This window comes from Oryx dammah, unplaced genomic scaffold, assembly GCF_014754425.2.
Source record: "Oryx dammah isolate SB20612 unplaced genomic scaffold, SCBI_Odam_1.1 HiC_scaffold_27, whole genome shotgun sequence".
Classification (NCBI taxonomy): domain Eukaryota; kingdom Metazoa; phylum Chordata; class Mammalia; order Artiodactyla; family Bovidae; genus Oryx; species Oryx dammah.
The window spans coordinates 5,200,134-5,220,160 of NW_024070211.1; positions in this window are offsets into that span (position 1 = coordinate 5,200,134).

Sequence of the window (20,027 nt, forward strand, 5' to 3'; positions counted from 1 at the left end):
TATTGTCACCCAGAGTTCCCCCTCCACCCCTGACCCCCAGACGGTGGGAGGAGGGTCTCCTTATTGTTTCAGGCACTTGGCAAGGAGGAGGGGCCACAGACATGGAGGAGGCCACAGACATGTGGGAGCCCATCTCAGTCCAGGAGAACAGCTAGAAGCAGGAGCCAGGGCTCTGTTACCACTGTCCCACCCTGCCTAGGGGACACTTCTCCAGCTTCTGGCAACCCTGAGCACTGTGACTCACCTGAGCCTTTACCTGGCTTGGGGCCAACACGCCCACAAGGCTGAAAATCTCTCCTGGGCTGGGCTCTGGCCCTCCCCCAGCTGCAGTCTTCCATCCACCCAAGCATAATGAGTCACAACCCTGCCTCATCCCCTAACCCCCTCAAAGATATCAGCCCTCTGCTCACCAGCCGCCAAAACAGCACTTCCCCAGGCCCACGTGTGGCAGGTACAAGATAGGACAGATCTGTGCTCAGGAGCGCTGGGGCAGGTGTGGCTTGGCAGGAGCCCCAGACTGCAAGAGCTGCCCTCTTGCCAAGCCACCTCATGGTTTTCAAGGAGAAGCAGCCAGTCTGGGAGTGGACAGGAATCTCATCTTTATGAGCCCTGGGAAATTCCCTCTAAGAGGGAATGGAGATGATGTTCACGTATAAGCTTATATTGTTGTTGTTGTTCAGTTGCTAAGTTGTCTTTTTCCAAGAGTGCTGCACTCAATATGCCAGCAAATTTGGAAAACTCATCAGTGACCACAAGACTGGAAAAGATCAGTTTTCATTCCAATCCCAAACAAAGGCAATGCCAAAGAATGTTCAAACTACTGCACAATTGCACTCATCTCACATGCTAGTAAAGTAATGCTCAAAATTATCCAAGCCAGGCTTCAACAGTATGTGAACCATGAACTTCCAGATGTTCAAGCTGGACTTAGAAAAGGCAGAGGAACCAGAGATCAAATTGCCAACACCTGTTGGATCATCTTCTGTTGGAAAAAGCCAGAGAGTTCTAGAAAACATGTACTTCAGCTTTATTGACTACACCAAAGCCTTTGACTGTGTAGATCACAACAAGCTGTGGAAAATTCTGAAACAGATGGGAATACCAGAACACCTGACCTGCCTCTTGAGAAACCTGTATCCAGGTCAAGAAGCAACAGTTAGAACTGGACATGGAACAACAGACTGGTTCCAAATAAGAAAAGGAGTACGTCAAGGCTGTATATTGTCACCCTGCTTATTTAACTTATATGCAGAGTACATCATGAGAAACTCTGGGCTGGATGAAGCACAAGCCGGAATCAAGATTGCTGGGAGAAATATCAATAACCTCAGATATGCAGATGATACCACCCTATGGCAGAAAGTGAAGAACTAAAGAGCCTCTTGATGAAAGTGAAAGAGGAGAGTGAAAAAGTTGGCTTAAAACTACATTCAGAAAACAAAAATTATGGCATCCGGTCCCATCACTTCATGGCGAATAGATGGGGAAACAGTGGAAACAGTGGCAGGCTTTATTTTTGGGGGCTCCAAAATCACTGCAGATGGTGAGTGCAGTCATGAAATTAAAAGATGTTTGCTCCTCGGAAGAAAAGTTATGACCAACCTAGACAGCATATTTAAAAGCAGAGATATTACTTTGCCAACAAAGGTCCTTCTAGTCAAGGCTATGGTTTTTCCAGTAGTCATGTATGGATGTGAGAGTTGGACTATAAAGAAGGCTGAGTGCTGAAGAATTGATGCTTTAGAACTGTGGTGTTGGAGAAGACTCTTGAGAGTCCTTTGGACTGCAAAGAGATCCAACCAGTCCATCCTAAAGGAAATCAGTCCTAAATATTCATTGGAGGGACTAATGCTGAAGCTGAAACTCCAATACTTTGGCCACTCAATGCGAAAAGCTGACTCATTGGAAAAACCCTGATGCTGGGAAAGATTGAAGGCAGGAGGAGAAGCGGACGACAGAGGATGAGATGGTTGATGACATCACCGACTTGATGGGCATGAATTTGGGTAACCTCTGGGAGTTGATGACGGACAGGGAGGCCTGGTGTGCTGCAGTCCATGGGGTTGCAAGGAGTCAGACACAGCTGAGCAACTGAAATGAACTGAACTGAGCTTTTTCCAAATTTGCTGGCGTATTGAGTGCAGCACTTTCACAACATCATCTTTTAGGATTTGAAACAGTTCAGCTGAAATTCCGTACCTCTCCTATCTTTGTTTGTAGTAATGCTTCCTTAGACCCACTTGACTTCACACTCCAGGATGTCTGGCTCGAGTGAGTGATCACACCATAGTGGTTATCTGGGTCATTAAGACCTTTTTTGTATAGTTCTGTGTGTTCTTGACACCTCTTCTTAATCTCCTCTGCTTCTGTTAGGTCCTTGCTGTTCCTGTCCTTTATTATGTTCGTCTTTGCATGGTATCTCCATTTTTCCCTTGGTATTTCCTTTGGTATCTCCAGTTTTCTTGAAGAGATCGATAGCTTTTTCCATTCTATTGTTTTCCCCTATTTATACATCCTTATATACACTTCCGCTGGGAGGAGGATAGCAAGTAACTGGTTTGTGCTGTGACCTTGGGTAAGTATTGAACTTCTCCTAACCTCTACCTCCTGAACTTCTCCTAACCTCTACCTCCTGTCCTGTTAAAAATAGGAGTAAGGAAGGTGCCCAGTGAACATTGTTGGCTCAGCTGACTTGCAATAATCGCTAATGTTTACGAAATATCCCCATGTGGCAGGCACAGCGTGCGGTAATGGTACCTGAGAGCCAGCTCATACTGGCTCTCAAAAGCCATTTTCAGAATATTCTAGAATCTGGTGAACTTGTTATTAAATCACTACTAGCTTGACATCAGCCATTTATACTACAGTTCAGTTTAGTCGCTCAGTTGTGTCCAACTCCTTGCCACCCCATGGACTGCACTACACCATGCCTCCCTGTCTATCACCAACTCCTGGAGCTTACTCAAACTCATGTCCATTGAGTCCATGTCCAGTGAGATCTAACCATCTCATCCTCTGTCTTCCCCCTCTCCTCCCTCCCTCATTCTTTCCTAGAATCACGGTCTTTTCAAATGAGTAAGTTCTTCGAATCAGGTGGCCACAGTACTGGAGTTTCAGCTTTAGGATCAGTCCTTCCAATGAACACTCAGGACTGATTTCATTTAGGATGGACAGGTTGTATCTCCTTGATGTCCAGGGGAGTCTCAAGAGTCTTCTCCAACAACACAGTTCAAAAGCATCAGTTCTTCCATGCTCAGCTTTCTTTATAGTCCAATTCTCACATGCATACATGACTATTGGAAAAACCATAGCCTTGACTAGAAGGACCTTTGTTGGCAAAGTAATATCTCTGCTTTTAAATATGCTGTCTAGGTTGGTCATAACTTTTCTTCCGAGGAGCAAACATCTTTTAATTTCATGACTGCACTCACCATCTGCAGTGATTTTGGAGCCCCCAAAAATAAAGCCTGCCACTGTTTCCACTGTTTCCCCACCTATTTGCCATGAAGTGATGGGACCAGATGCCGTAATCTTTGTTTTCTGAATGTTGAATTTTAAGCCAGCTTTTTCATTCTTCTCTTTCACTTTCATCAAGAAGCTCTTTAGTTCTTCACTTTCTGCCATAAGGGTGGTATCATCTGCATATCTGAGGTTATTGATATTTCTCCCAGCAATTCTGATTCCAGCTTGTGCTTCATCCAGTCCAGCATTCTCAAGATGTACTCTGCATATAAGTTAAATAAGCAGGGTGACAGTATACAGCCTTGACGTACTCCTTTTCTTATTTGGAACCAGTCTGTTGTTCCATGTCCAGTTCTAACTGTTGCTTCTTGATGTGCATACAGATTTCTCAAGAGGCAGGTCAGGTGTTCTGGTATTCCCATCTCTTTCAGTATTTTCCACAGTTGATTGTGATCCACACAGTCAAAGGCTTTGGCATAGTCAATAAAGCAGAAATAGATGTTTTTCTAGAACTCTCTTGCTTTTTCCAACAGAAGATGATCCAACAGATGTTGGCAATTTGATCTCTGGTTTCTCTGCCTTTTCTAAAACCAGCTTGAACATCTGGAATTTCATGGTTCACATACTGTTGAAGCCTGGCTTGGATAATTTTGAGCATTAGTTTAATAGCATGTGAGAAGAGTGCAATTGTGCAGTAGTTTGAACATTCTTTGGCATTGCCATTCTTTGGGATTGGAATGAAAATTGACCTTTTCCAGTCCCATGGCCACTGCTGAGTTTTCCAAATTTGCTGACATATTGAATGCAGCACTTTAACTGCATCATTTTTAAGGATTTGAAATAGATCAACTTAAATTCCATCACCTCCACTAGCTTTGTTTGTAGCGATGCTTCCTAAGGCCCAGTTGACTTTGCGTTTCAGGATGTCTGGCTCTAGGTGAGTGATCACACCATTGTGGTTATATCTGGGTAATGAAGATCTTTTTTGTATAGTTCTTCTGTGTATTCTTGCCACCTCTTCTTAATATCTTCTGCTTCTGTTAGGTCCCTCCAATTTCTGTCCTTTACAGTGCCCATCTTTGTGTGAAATGTTCCCTTAGTATCTCTGATTTTCTTGAAGAGATCTCTAGTCTTTCCCATTCTGTTGTTTTCCTCTATTTCTTTGCATTGATCACTGAGGAAGGCTTTCTTATCTCTCCTTGCTATTCTTTGGAACTCTGCATTCAAATGGTATATCTTTCCTTTTCTTCTTTGATTTAGCTTCTCTTCTTTTCATAGCTATTTGTAATACCTTATTGCCAAATTCAGACTTAAATTGAAGAAAGTAGGGAAAACCACTGGACCACTCAGGTATGACCTAAATCCAATCCCTTACGATTATACAGATTAACTGAATTCCAGTTGAGCTGTTTCAAATCCTGAAAGATGATGCTGTGACAGTGCTGCACTCAATATACCAGCAAATTTGGAAAACTCAGCAGTGGCCACAGGACTGGAAAAGGACAGTTTTCATTCTAATCCCAAAGAAAATCAATGCCAAAGAATGCTCAAACTACCGCAAAATTGCACTCATCTCACATACTAGTAAAGTAATGCTCAAAATTCTCCAAGCCAGGCTTCAGCAATACGTGCACCGTGAACTCCCAGATGTTCAAGCTGGTTTTAGAAAAGGCAGAGGAACCAGAGATCAAATTGCCAACATCTGCTGGATCATGGAAAAAGCAAGAGAGTTCCAGAAAAACATCTATTTCTGCTTTATTGACTACACCAAAGCCTTTGACTGTGTGGATCACAATAAACTGTGGAAAATTCTGAAAGAGATGGGAATACCAGACCACCTGACCTGCCTCTTGAGAAACCTATATGCAGGTCAGGAAGCAACAGTTAGAACTGGACATGAAACAACAGACTGGTTCCAAATAAGAAAAGGAGTACGTCAAGGCTGTATATTGTCACTCTGCTTACTTAACTTATATGCAGAATACATGAGAAATGCTGGGCTGGAAGAAGCACAAGCTGGAATCAAGATTGCTGGGAGAAATATCAGTAACCTCAGATATGCAGATGACACCACCCTTATGGCAGAAAGTGAAGAGGAACTAAAAAGCCTCTTGATGAAAGTGAAAGTGGAGAGTGAAAAAGTTGGCTTAAAGCTCAACATTCAGAAATGAAGATTTTGGCATCCGGTCCCATCACTTCATGGGAAATAGATGGGGAAACAGTGGAAACACTGTCAGACTTTATTTTGGGGGGCTCCAAAATTACTGCAGATGGTGACTGCAGCCATGAAATTAAAAGACGCCTGCTCCTTGGAAGAAAAGTTATGACCAACCTAGATAGCATATTTAAAAGCAGAGACGGTACTGTGCCAACAAAAGTCCATCTAGTCAAGGCTATGGTTTTTCCTGTGGTCATGTATGGATGTGAGAATTGGACTGCGAAGAAAGCTGAGCACCGAAGAATTGATGCTTTTGAACTGTGGTGTTGTACAAGACTCTGGAGAGTCCCTTGGACTGCAAGGAGATCCAACCAGTCCATTCTGAAGGAGATCAACCCTGGGTGTTCTTTGGAAGGAATGATGCTAAAGCTGAAACTCCAGTACTTTGGCCACCTCATGGGAAGAGTTGACTCATTGGAAAAGACTTTGACGCTGGGAGGGATTGGGGGCAGGAGGAGAAGGGGACAACAGAGGATGAGATGGCTGGATGGCGTTACTGACTCGATGGACGTGAGTTTGAGTGAACTCTGGGAGTTGGTGATGGACAGGGAGGCCTGGCGTGCTGCGATTCATGGGGTTGCAAGGAGTCGGACACGACTGAGTAGCTGAACTGAACTGAAATTAACTGAAGTCTGTTTTGAAAGTCTGTTTTGAACCTGTGTTTCCTTGTCCATAAACCATAATAATGATGATCTGGATAAATTGAAATTTTCCTGGGTTCCAGCTTCTGTGTGTGTAATTTTATGCATCCACTAGACTGGGCCATGAGATGCCCATGTATCTGGTCAAACATTCCCTCTGGGTGTGTCTATAAGGATGCATCTGGATGAGAGAAGCATGTGGATCGGTGGACTGAGTAAAGCAATCTGGCCTCCCCTTGTGGCTGGGCATCCTCTAATCCGTTGAGGGCCTGAATAGGAGAAAAAGGCAGAAAAAGGTTGAATTCACTCTCTGCCTGACCAGTTGAGCTAGGACATCCATCTTCTGCCCTCGATGCTCCTGGTCCTCAGAGCATCAGACCTAGGTTGGAATCTATACGATCAGCTGCCTGGTCCTTAGACCTTTGAACCACTTTTTTGGAGCTCCAGCTTGCAGACAAGAGATCATGTGACTTCTCAGCCTTTGTAACAGCGTGAGACAATAGCTAATAATCAATAGTACATAAAGATGTGTGTTTATATAAATATAAAAATCATATAGTATATATACATATATGTACACAACCTATATTATAGCATATAGTATTATATTTATTGCTGTGTGTGTGTATAGAAGTTTGTGCCCCCTACCATAATTTGTATATTGAAACCTAATCCCCATATGGGATTTAGAGGTGGGAAGTGATTAGGCTGAACCCCAAAGAATTGATGCTTTTGAACTGTGGCATTGGAGAAAACTCTTGAGAGTCTCTTGGACTGCAAGGAGATCCAACCAGTCCATCCTAAAGGAAATCAGTCCTGAATATTCACTGGGAGGACTGATGCTGAAGCTGCAACTTTAATACTTTGGCCACCTGATGCTGGGAAAGATTGAAGGTGGGAGGAGAAGGGGACAACAGAGGATGAGATGGTTGGATGGCATCACCGACACGATGGACTTGAGTTTGAGTGAACTCTGGGAGTTGTCGATGGACAGGGAGGTCTGGCGTGCTGCAGTCCATGGGGTAGAAAGAGTCGGACATGACTGAGCGACTGAACTGAACTGAACTGAACTGAACTGAAGTGATTAGGCCACTGAGGGTAAAGACCTCATGAATGGGATTAGCGCCCTCATAAAGGAGACCCCAGAGAGATTCCTTGCCCCTTGCATTCTTTGGGAATGTAGTGAAGAGGCAACCATCTGTTACCCAGGGAGTGAGCTTTCACTAGATACTGAGTCTAAAGATGTCTTGATCTGAGACTTCCCGGCCTTCATAACTATGAGAAAGAAATGTTTTTTAAAGTCACTCAGTCTATCAGTTTATGGTATTTTTGTAATAGTAGCTCAAACACAAAGATATAGAAGACTCAGAAATATATATATATATATCATTTCTTATTGATTGTTTCTCTGGGGAACCCTGACTACTACTCTGTACTGAGTGCTTTACATATATTCACCCATTTGCTCCCCACTACAACCTTACAAGGGAGATATTAATAGCATCTCCATTTTTTAAGACAAGAACTTGAAAGGCAGAGGTGAGTGAACTCACCTAAAAAAGGGTGGCCAAGACATGAACCCGAGCAATGCGGCTCAGGCCTGCCCCCTGCCCTACTGCCTCCAGGGCCATACTCACAGGTTTAGCATTTCCTGAGTGGAGCCGCTTGGCTAAGGGTTTTCCACCTGCAACAGGTGGACTGAAGCCTTCCAGTCTTCTGTGATTAGCTTTTCATTTAATAATCAAATCAAAAGCTCAACCCTTGTTGAGCTTTCCATGTGACACATTCCAGGTGCCATGCGAAGTCCAGCGCCTCCCCGCCTCCATTCCCGAGGAAGCCCAGGGGGCTGCTATGGTTGCTTGTCCCTCCCCACTCTGAGTCCCTGCTTCTGGACCGATTCCGTGACTGCCATCTTGGTGTGTCTTTGGCCACACCGTGCAGCTTGCGGGATCTCAGCTCCTCTACCAGGGATGGAACCCCCTCCCCCCGCAGCGGAAGAGCAGAGCCGTGACCACTGGGCCCCAGAGAAGTCCATCTGTGACTGTCGTCTTCCCTCAGCAGAGCTGCGCCCTGCTCCCACCCCAGTGACCTCTACCACCTCCGCATCTGTGCCCCAAGCCGCCTGTGACAGACCTGGCCAGGGGTGCTGGGTGACAGAGGGTGGCAACACGCGGCACGGGACAGAAAAGCCTGCCATGGAAGAGACGGCCACCACCCCGTCCTCACGTCTCCCGGTCTCCTTCATCTCAGGCCTGGGCCGCCCACTCCCACCATGAGGCTCTCAGGAGTCCTTTTCCATCTTAGCTCCTCCCCCGCCTCGCTCTGGGGTACCCCCCCCAACCCAGGCCTCCCCCTTGGGGGCTGCTGAGGTCAAAGTCGACATTTCCGGTTCCTGGTTGACCCTTCAAAGTGGCTCCCGTGATTCTTCCCTGGGGTGGGTGGGGGATGTCGCCTTCCACACGACGCTGCTCTGACTTCCCTGGTGGCTCAGTGGTAAGGCGTCTGCCTACAATGCGGGAGACCTGGGTTCGATCCCTGGGTGGGGAAGATCCTCTGGAGAAAGGAAATGGCAACCCACTCGAGTACTCTTGCCTGGTAGCTTACAGTCCATGGGGTCGAGAAGAGTCGGACACGACTGAGCGACTTCACCTCGCTTCACTTCCTCCCGCCACCCCTACTAGGGTGTGGAGCAGCTGCTGACAACATTTCCCTTCCTGTAAATATGCTTTAGGTGACCAGATCCTTTCAATAACATTGTGAGGTAGATCCTTGGTCTTCCCAGAGAGGAACTTGGCCCTGAGATTTTGCTTTGTGCTTTTTTTTTTTTATTACCAGACATCAGACCTTTGGGCAAGTTTACTTCCCTTATCTGAGTCTCAACTGCCTCATCTGGAAACTAGGGTAATAAGAACACTTGCACCCAAAGCTTGATTCCTTGGCGTGTTGTAAACTCTCAAGGTTGTTGTTTAGTCGCTAAGTCGTGTCTGACTCTTTTGCGACCCCACGGACTGTAGCCCACCAGGCTCTCTGTCCACGGGATTTCCCAGGCAAGAATACTGGAGTGGGCTTCCGTTTCCTTCTCCAGGGGGTCTTCCTAACCCAGGGATCAAACCTGAGTCTCCTGCACTGACAGGTGGATTCTTTACCATGGAGCCACCAGGGAAGGCATAAATCCTGGCTGTTCAATAATTGACAGATGAGGAAATTAAATTCTAGGCCCAGCTGTGTTCTTTCATTTTATTTTATTTTTTTGGCTGCAGACCTTATGGGATCTTAGTTCCCCAACCAGGGATTGAACCAGGGGCCACGGCAGCAAAAGCACCACATCCTAACTGACAGATTGCCAGGAAATTCCCCCAGCTGTGTTCTTCATGCGCTGAACGACGTGGGCCTCAGTTTGCCCAACTGGAGAGGAGATAGTGGGACTGAATCGTCTCTGAAGACTGTCCCAGGCCTGTCCTTCTGAATAATGGCATCCATGGGTCTTTACCATGCGCGCTTAGAGCCTTCTGGACCTTGCCCTGTGTATGTCTTCACCTCTGAGCTCATTGAACTCCTTTCTAATTTTTTAAATTAACTTTTATTGGAGTATTGATTTACAATCACTGGTTGATTTACAATGTTGGGCTACTTTCAGGTGTATAGCAAAGTGAATCAGTTACATATACACTCACATCCACTCTTTTTTAAAGTATTTTTTCCCCATATAGGCCATCACAGAACACTGAGTAGAATTCCCTGTGCTGTGCAGGAGGTCCTCATCAGTTATCTGTTACATAGTAGTATGAGTATGTCAATCTCCCAGTTGCCCCTGACATCCCTTTAAGGCCCCAGTTCAGTCAGCTCAGTCGCTCAGTCGTGTCCGACTCTTTGCGACCCCATGAATCGCAGCACGCCACGCCTCCCTGTCCATCACCAACTCCCGGAGTTCCCTCAGACTCATGGCCATCGAGTCCATGATGCCATCCAGCCATCTCATCCTCAGTCGTCCCCTTCTCCTCCTGCCCCCAATCCCTCCCAGCGTCAAAGTCTTTTCCAATGAGTCAACTCTTCTTATCAGGTGGCCAAAGTACTGGAGTTTCACCTTTAGCATCATTCCTTCCAAAGAAATCCCAGGGTTGATCTCCTTTAGAATGGACTGGTTGAATCTCCTTGCAGTCCAAGGGACTCTCAAGAGTCTTCTCCAACACCACAGTTCAAAAGCATCAATTCTTCAGCGCTCAGCCTTCTTCACAGTCCAACTCTCACATCCATACATGACCACAGGAAAAACCATAGCCTTGACTAGATGGACCTTAGTCTAGCAAATTATCAAACCTAAGGAGGGAGTGGTGGGAACTCCCAATTTATGGCCAATTAGGTCAGAAATAGGAGAAGGCAATGGCAACCCACTCCAGTACTCTTGCCTGGAAAATCCCACAGACAGAGGAGCCTGGTAGGCTGCAGTCCATGGAGTCGCTAACAGTCGGACACAACTGAGCGACTTCACTTTGACTTTTCACTTTCATGCATTGGAGAAGGGAATGGCAACCCACTCCAGTGTTCTTGCCTGGAGAATCCCAGGGATGGGGGAGCCTGGTGAGCTGCCGTCTATGGGGTCGCACAGAGTCGGACATGACTGAAGCGACTTAGCAGCAGCAGCAGCAGCAGGTCAGAAATACAGAGGTAGGAAATTCCCTGGCAGTTCCGTTCAGTGGCTATGAGTCTGTGCTTCCACTGCCAGGGGCCTGAGTTTGATCCCTGGTGAGAATTAAGATCCTGAAAGCCGAGCAGCCCAAAAAACAAAAAAAATTGTACTAGGGTAGCCCTAGGCACTGGTGTCTGAAGTGGGGACAGTCTCATGGAACTAGCTCTATTGCTTAGGGAGGTGCCCGGGAGGCAGTGATAGAAATGAGCTGTTGGGTGCCCAGTGGGTGTCAGAGAATCACAGAGTTGGTGGGTGTCAGAAAACAACTTACAGCTCCTTTTCTAAAAAAGCTCTAACAGGAAGCCCATGAAAGAGACATGTCCCAAGAGATAAGAAGAGGCTCTGATTGATTCAGGCTGGGAAGGGAGGTGCCAGAGACCACCGGGAAGATGTGCCGAAGCTTGGTGGTATGTTCCCAAGGGGAAAAGTACTAGTCTTTACACTTTTTTGTATGCTTGAAATATTTCACAATTACAAGTTTAAAAAAAAAAAAACAGGGATGGGATGCAGCAGAAAGAGGATGGAGTCCGGGGTCCTGGGGGCTGGCTTCAGTTGCACCCTCAGACCACTCTCTGACGTGAGCAAGTCCAGGCCCCGCTCTGAGCCGCAGGGGCCAGTCTCCAGCAGCCCTGCCAGTGCTGGTATTTTATTAGAAGTTTTCATTTGGTTGTTGCTGTTCAGTCACCAAGTCGTGTCCCACTCTTTGCAACCCCATGGGCTGTAGCCCGCCAGGCTCTTCTGTCCATGGAATTTCCCAGGCAAGAATACTAGAGTGGGCTGCCATTTCCCTCTCCAGGGTCTCTTCCTGGACCAAGGATCGAACCCATGTCTCCTGCCTTAGTCCAAACATGTACTGAATGTCTGTTGGGTGCTTGTCTATTTACATGTCTGACCTCCCGAGCAGACGCTGAGCCCCGGGAGGGTAGGGGGCTGTCTCCTCACCCGTATCCTCAGGGCCCAGCACGCCCCGGTACCTAGCGAGTTATTTGAAGGAAGGGAGAACAGACTGAATGACCCCCAGGCCAAGTTCTAGAACACCTCCACCCCTAAAGTGTTTGGAGTCTGTAGTTGGGGCTGAGCTCACTGGGTGTCCATCCACGTGCGTGTACCCCTGGGCGCCTGCCCTGGGGTGGGAGTTGAGTGCGGCCGTGGGAACAGGAGATGAGCCAGCTTGGAGGTTTGGAGGCCTCCACTTCCTGCAGCAAACCCTGCCCAAGACTGGCTCCAGCCCTAACCTCTGACCCCACTGGGAAAGCACCAGGAAACAGGCCGGAAGGCAGGAAACTTCCCCTGGGCCTGGTCTGGGCCCAAGCTGCTACCAGGCCCAGGGCTGAGCCCTGAGTCCGATGGGCCAGAGCCCACCTCCTAGCCCAACCCGCAGAGCTCAGCTGCTCTGATTGAGAGCTCCTCAGCACCTCCTGTGTCCCTGAGACCACTGCCAGCCACTCGGTAAACACAAAGCGGCCTATGTTGCAGGGAAGGCAGCTGGGGTCAGCAGACCTGGGTTCAGTTCCCAGCTCTGCCTCTCAGGCTGGGTGAGTGTGGGCACTTTCCCTGCCTCCCTGAGCCTTGGTTTTTCCATCATATTTGTTGTGGAGATCAAAGCAGAGATGGTCTCAGTCTCGTATCGTATTCGAGGAACTCAAAAACAAGTCCAGCTCGGGATTTCCCTGGTGGTCCAGTGGCTAAGACTCCACGCGTCCACCACGGAGACCCTGGTTGGGGAACTGAGATCCCCAATGCCGCATGGAGCGACCAAAAAATAAATAAGTAAAATAAAAAGCAAGTCCTGTTTACAAATACCGCTGAAGCTACCTGAAGCCCTGGTCAACCCTACTCCCTCTCTGCTCGGAGAGTGTCACCAGCCTGATCGCTGTTGATCCTCACTTTCAGTTTATCCCATCCCCACACATCTCTATCCCACGTATGACTGATTTGCCTGTATCCGAATGCTATACACATTACGGTATATTGAATACATTATTCTATAATTTGCCTTCTTACTGTATGAAATGCTTTTGAGAACTAGCCATGTTGATACATGAAGACTGAGTTAGTTTTCATTCTCTAGTGCTGCTTTCTACAAATATACCATGATTTATCCAGGCTCCTGTCAACATACATTTGTTTCCAATTATGTTTGGCTATTTCAAGCAACATTGAAATAGGTATTCTTTTATGTGTAAACAATGATTTATGGGACTTCCGTGGTGGCACAGTGGATAAGAATCCTCCTACCAATGCAGGGGACACGGGTTCAACCCCTGGCCCAGGAAGATTCCACGTGCCGCACAGCAACTAGGCCGTGCGCCGCAACTACTGAGTCCATGGTTAGAGCCTGCCAGCTGCAGCTCCTGAAGCAAGTACGCCTAGAACCTGTGCTCAGCATGAGAAACCCCTGCAAGGAGATGGCCACGTGCCTCGCCGCAACTAGAGAAGCCCTCACATAGCAACGAAGACCCAGTGCAGCCAAAAATAAATAAGTAAAGTTATTTTTAAAATGATTTATGCAAAGATGAATGTTTTCAAGGAGCTTACATGGATTCCAGTAACGTTTGACTGTCATTTAAATGACACACTCTCCTGAACCCCAAATCGAGGCAACAACTTAACCATGAAATAGACCATTTGAGGTTGGGACTTTCTGGAATGCAAGGACAGTGATTGTCACCTTCTCTTCAGTGCTCCTCTGTCAGCGCCAAGCCCCATGCTAAATGCCCTACCTACCCAGATGATCAAAAAAAAAAAACCTCTGTGAGGGAGCTACTGGTATAACCTCAGCTGAGGGAACCAAGGCGCAGAGAGGTCAGGTATCTTAGTTAATGGTTAAATGAACTGGTTTGAATTCAAACCAACTCTGTGTCTGTCTGACTCCACTGCCCCTTTGTAGCCCAACAGACCAGGGGTCCCAGATGCGGCAGCAAAAAGGCAAGAAGGACCGATCCCGACCACGGGCTCAGGGAGCCCTTCCTGAGGAAGGGGCCAGTCCCACCTGGCCTAGAAAAATGGGGAGCACTGCAGTGGCATCAGTGGGCAGCACTCAGGAACAGTGGCACTTCAGGCCCAGGTGCCGAGACTGGCAGAGTTAGCTCTGCCTTCGTCCCTCGCCTCTCCCGCCACACAGCTTGCTAGCGTTTCTCTCGCGCTTCCCATTCTTTCCCAGTCTATCTTCTGTCCAACTTTCTTTTTCCAGCTTCTTTTCAACTCTCCTCTTTTTACCTTTTAGTCTTCTCTATTTACCTTTTGTTTTTCTCTCTTTTTAAAATCTTCCCCTCTTGGGTCACCTCTCTCTCATTCCCCTAATAATCCATCCATCCATCCATCCATCCATCCACCTATCCATTCATCGGACGGGAACTGGGTACCAGTGCCGTGTCTGGGCCTTGGAACCTGTGTGATGCTGGCCCATATTTGTGTCCCTCAGCCAAACTTCCATGAGGAAACTCTGAGACCCATCCCCTCCCTCAAACAACCAGAGACAAACACATTTTTACACAAACCAGGCAACTAACTAGGAAAAAAAGCCTGGAGAGACAGTCATGGCTCTCGTGTACCCCCTGCTGGTAACTTGAGAGATTACCTCCTGGGCGAGAGAGTTCCTTCACGACTCCAGGTGGGGCCTGGTTGGTCTCTCCGACTTCATCCCAGCTGCCCTGCAGCTTCTTCTGCCAGTGATTCCACTTTAGGGGCTCCGCAGGGTGGGTTCTTTTCCAACATGTTTAATTCCACAGCCATTGAAAGGCCCAAGCCAAAGACCAGAGGATGAAGCAGTGAGAGAGGTTGCTATGGATTGAATGTTTGTGTCTCCCTAAATTCTTACGTTGAAGTCTAGCCCCCAGTGTGATGACAGAGAAGGCGGGGTCTTTGAGAGGTAACAGGTCAAGAGAGAATAGGGCTGTCATGAAAGGTATCGATGCCCTTGTAAAAGGAGGCATGAGAGCTGGCTTTCTTGCTCTCTGCCCTCCACCATGAGAGGGGACTATTGTTCAGTCGCGAAGTTGTGTCCGATCTTTGTGAGCAGACGGGCATCAGCAAACCAGGACACAGGATCTGCCGGCAGCTCGTTCTTGGACTTTCCAGCCTCCAGAACTGTCAGCTATAAATGTCTGTTGTTTAAGCCACTGCGTCTATGGCATTATGTCACAACAGACCAAGCAGACTAAGACAAGTGCTTGTTGTAACCAGGAGAAGCGTGCGCTCCCCAGTGTGTATGGGAATCAAGCATGTGTGCGCTCTGCTGTGTGTCCACTCAGGGGTGCGGACGTCGGGGAGACAAGGTGCCCGTTCCAAGCACGTGCTTGCACACCATGCCGTGGGCACGATGGAGATGTGCGTGGGAGTGATCCTGCCCTGTGCACACACACACCATGGTCCTCAGGGAACGGGCGTGGGAATACACGCTCGCAGCCCCCTCACACATAGGTGGAACCCCGAGGCCTTGGCCCCCGGAGTTCCCGGTGGTTCCCAGCTGTCCGCTAACACGTGCCACGCTGACTTCCTTACCTTTTCGGTCGCGCGTCTCTGCTCCCCTACACGGGCTTCTTGGGATCACCTCCAGAATAAACCGCCTGCATTCAAACCCTTGTCCTGCTCCTGCAACGGTGAAGGAGGCAGCCTAGAGGAGAGAGCACCTCGCAGAGGCTGGCAGAGCACGAAGATGGCAAGAGCCTGGTCCCCAGGGGCATCACAGTGCCTCTGGCTTTACCGACCGGCAACTGGCCAGCCTCTCCATCCCCACCCCTGCCTCCTGGTTAGGTGCTGCTGCAGCTGCTGCTAAGTCACTTCAGTCGTGTCTGACTCTGTGCAACCCCGCAGACGGCAGCCCACCAGGCTCCTCAGTCCCTGGGATTCTCCAGGCAAGAGTACTGGAGTGGGCTGCCATTGCCTTCTCCACCTGGCTAGGTGAGAAAACCATCATCATTTTAGCCTCTTTTCACGGCGTTGTCTGTTCCTGGTGGCCGAAAGCCTTCCAGGAAGATGCGCTCTTCCACGTAGAGGGCAGGTTGGCAGCCAGCTGAGGACGAGCCGCAGTGGGTCCAGCGCAGCTGAGTGTGTGTGTGTCTGCCTGTGTGTATACCCACGAGGGGTGCAGAGTGCCTGCTGTGTGCAGGCCCCATGGAGTGGCTGTGTACCTGGGACGCAGAGCTGGGTTGGCCTGGCATGTCTGTGCCCGTCCCTGTGGCACCCCTGTCAGTTCCAGGCTTTGTCTCTCTTCAGCGCTCACCTTTGTCCTCTGCCCACCTGCTTTTCTCTGCCCTCACCCTGGCTACCCGGACAACCTCTATGGAACCCTGGCTATCTGCCCGACGGTATTCTTGCTCCTCTTTACTCAGCAGTCCGAGACAGTCTAAAAACATGTTGGATCGTCTTGTTCCCTTGGGAGTTTTTTTGGGCGCTCCACGTGGCTTGCAGAATCCAAATTCCCCCAACCGGGGATCAAACCCGGGCCCCTGCAGTTAGAGTGCCAAGTGCTGACCACTGGACGCAGGGGACTCCCATATTATTCTCCTGTTACAGACCCTTGAAAGGGCCCCACGGCTCTAGGACACCTGCCCACAGAGGTCTCCAGTCCCACCTCTCCCCTCCCTTCCCATTCCTTCCCACAAAGGCTCCAGACTCAGGTTGATTCCTCCCCGTATCAGGGCTGGGCCAGGGACTGGGGGACTGACTCCTGCGGGCTTGACTTCCCTGGCACCCAGGCGGGTCAGCCAGTGGGAGGCGGGAAAGAAGGGAAAATCCAGGGTCTTTCTCCACAGCACGTGCTCCATGGCTCCCACTGGACTCGCCTGGGCCGGGCCCCGCTCCTGCTGAGCAAGCCAGCTCACCTCACTCCTCTGTCCCCAATCCTGGAAGGTAGTCGTGACTGCGCTCTAAGCCCTGTTGTCTTCTCAGCACTCCCCTCACCCGCAGAACCAGTTCCCTTCGCTTCAGATACTTGAGATTCCTGTTTTCTGGTTTGACCCGGACTGAACTGACACCCGCAGCAGCTGCTGCCGCCGTGTGACTTTCCAGCCAGAGGAGGAAACCAGCGCTTGTGTAGGGCCGAGCCCTGGGAGCAGCAGAGGATGGACCCCCAAACCTGGGTGGACTTCCCCCGCGCTCCCCCTCGCAGACTTGAAGCCAAGTCCTGAGAGATGGTAGAGTTCCTAACTGTTTATCTTAGGCAGGGTTTCCTGCTGCTGCTTCTGAAAGCATTCGTGGTACTCGGTGCCAGGAACCTGCAGCTGCCCCCCATATCTCTTCTCCCTTTCTTCCCTGGTAAGAGGCATTTTCCCTGTGCCAGGACGTTTCCCAGTCTCCCAGGCAGCTAGCGGGGGACCACAGGCTGGTTTCCGAGCATGGTCAGAGGAGACGGACACAAATTCCAGCTTGGGTGCTTAAAGACAATGTGTCAGCTTGCCCCTTCCTTTTCTCCGTCTGGAATGTGGTATGGTGTAGAGGCCATTGCAGGCTGTGTTAGTCTCCTGGGGCCACAAACTGGGTCATTTAAACACCAGAAATGTATTCTCTCAAGGGTCTAGAGGCTAGAAGTCTAAAATCAAGGGGTCAGGAAGGTAAGTTCTTTCTGAGGGTTTTTCCAGGTTGTAAAAACCTGGCTTGTAGGGGGCTATTTTTCTTCTGTGTGGGTCTCTCTGTGTCCAAATTTCAGCTTTTTATAAAGATCCAAGTCATATTAGACTAGGGCCCACCCAAATGACCTCATCTTAACTAATTACATCTGCAATGACCCTATGCCCAAATATGGTTACTTTCTGAGTTACCAGGGAATTCGGAGGGGGAAAAACACAACAGAACCCATGCCTTGAGGTTGAGGCACATTCCTAGCGATGCACTGAGAAATAGAAAGAGCGGATGACTTCCCAGAGCAGCACCGCAACGCCAGCCTGGGGCTCTGAAGCCGCATGCACACATGCTCAGTTGCAAAGTCGTATCTGATTCTTTGCGACACTGTGGGCTATAGCCCGCCAGGCCCCTCTGTCCCTGGTGTTTCCCAGGTAAGAATATTGGAGTGTGTTGCCATTTCCTCCTCCACGGGGTCCTCTTGACCCAGGGATCGAACTCACATCTTCTGCTTTGGCCAGCTGGTTCTTTACCACGGAGCCACCTGGGAAGCCCAGACTTTGAGGTTAGAGGAAAATACATTTCCCTCTTATTCATGCACCATTATTTGGGTTCTCTGCTATATTCAAACAAAAGTGTATCCCAGGTCAGGGTCCGGGAAGGGAACAGGCGTCAAGCCCAGGAGGTAACTGAAGGATATTTAAAAAAAGTGCAGGTGGGGTTGGAGAAACTAACAAGGCATGGTGGGGGCATTTCAAGGCATGCATCGGGGGAGCCGAGACCACCCCCAGGCCTGGAGGGGCAGAGGGAGAAGGCAGTCAGTGGAGCCCTGAGGAAGGAGCTGTGGGGAAAGGAGACGGCCCCCTGACAGGCACCACAGCCTCTGATGGAGGGATGCAGGCCCTGGAACAGACGCCCCGACGGCTCCATCTTCCCATCCCCCGGGTTCCTGCTGGGACCCTCCACTGACTGAACCAAATCCAGAGGACCAGGGAGCCCACAGATGCTTCCAGCAGGCTGGCCCACGGCCCAGGATGCAGCCGGGCGAGGAGCAGAGACGGTCCAGAAGAACGGCTGACACCCAGTTCTTGCTGCCGCACTCCGCCTGCTGGCTGCGGGCTCAGGCGGCTGTGTCTCCTTGGCAGGAGCATCCCTGGTGACGGGTCAGTGCCTGGAATCTAGTGGGTGTTTGACAAATATTTGTGGATGTGTACGTGCCAGGAGGGCAGTGGAATGAGAGTGGGGAGGGAGGGGACTGCCTACCTCCAGCCCCTCGGTCAGCACCATCTCCCAGAGTGGGCGGTGAGGGGTTGGCCCCAGGAAGACAGGCCCCGGGCCAGCACCCCTCCTCAGTGCCACTGTCCAGCAACCTCCCCGGGTCCCAGCTGAGACAGCGACTTTCTCGGGGCAAGAGCCGTCTGCGTGGCATCCCAGCCCTGGGTCCCCTCAGCGGCTTTTTGGTGCCATTGCAGGGCCAGTGGGGCCCCTGCCTGATCTCAGAGGCTGAGCCATCCCACCCGAGAGGGACGCTGGGCAACGAGGCGTCCGAGTCTGGGATTTAAGATCACCTGTGTCTGACTCTCCATGGACACTGGCACCTTCCAGATTCCAAGAAGTCCTACAGGAGAGATCCCTGGGAACTTTGTTTAATCTCCCATTTCCCAGGCCCACTGACCCTCTGATTCTTTATTGCGTGCCCACGGGGTTCTGGGTGGGAGCTGAGCTCCCAGCAGAGAACACAGCATGGGCTCCATTCTCATGGCTTGTTTGCCACAGGACATGGATGAGCATCCTCCGAACACTGCCCTTCAGAACCGCCATCCAAGGGACCACGCTCAGAGGGGCCGGACTCCAGCGGCACCCCTCCTGAGAGTCAGGGGAGGAAGAGTCAGCAGGCGCTGAAGCGTCTTCGGCTTCATTCATTCTTTCGTTCCCTTTTAACACATTGTGCATTTCATTGCGTACACATGCCAGGCTCCTCCTGGCACTGGGAATTCAAAGATAAATCAGAAAGTTTTGCCCTCCTGAAGTTTCCCACCTGGTGGGAAACTAGAAATAATGAAAACACCTCCCCCCGCTGCTAAGAAAAGGCTCCCCAGCTCCCTGGTACCCTCTCCAGACACACCTCCGAATTCTCTGTTCGCTCTGTGCCTCCCGTTCAGGACGCTGCTTGCTTGGCGTTAGGCTGAACCCTGCTGTGAACCTGGGCCCTGCAGCCTCCCTGCCAGCTCCCTCTTCCCAGGGGAAAAGCTTCAGCTGCTCCCAGGCCGGAAAACCCCAGGGGATTAATCAGCAGCACCCTGGCAGCGTGTCCGCCAGGCCTTGAGGCTAAGGTGACCTGACAGGGTTAGTGGCGGGCGGTCCTGGAGAGTCCATCTCCCTTGGGACAGAGCAGAGGGCCAGGGTGGCCACACACCCGCCTGCAGAGCCAGTAGAGAGGCTGGGACCCACGCAAGGC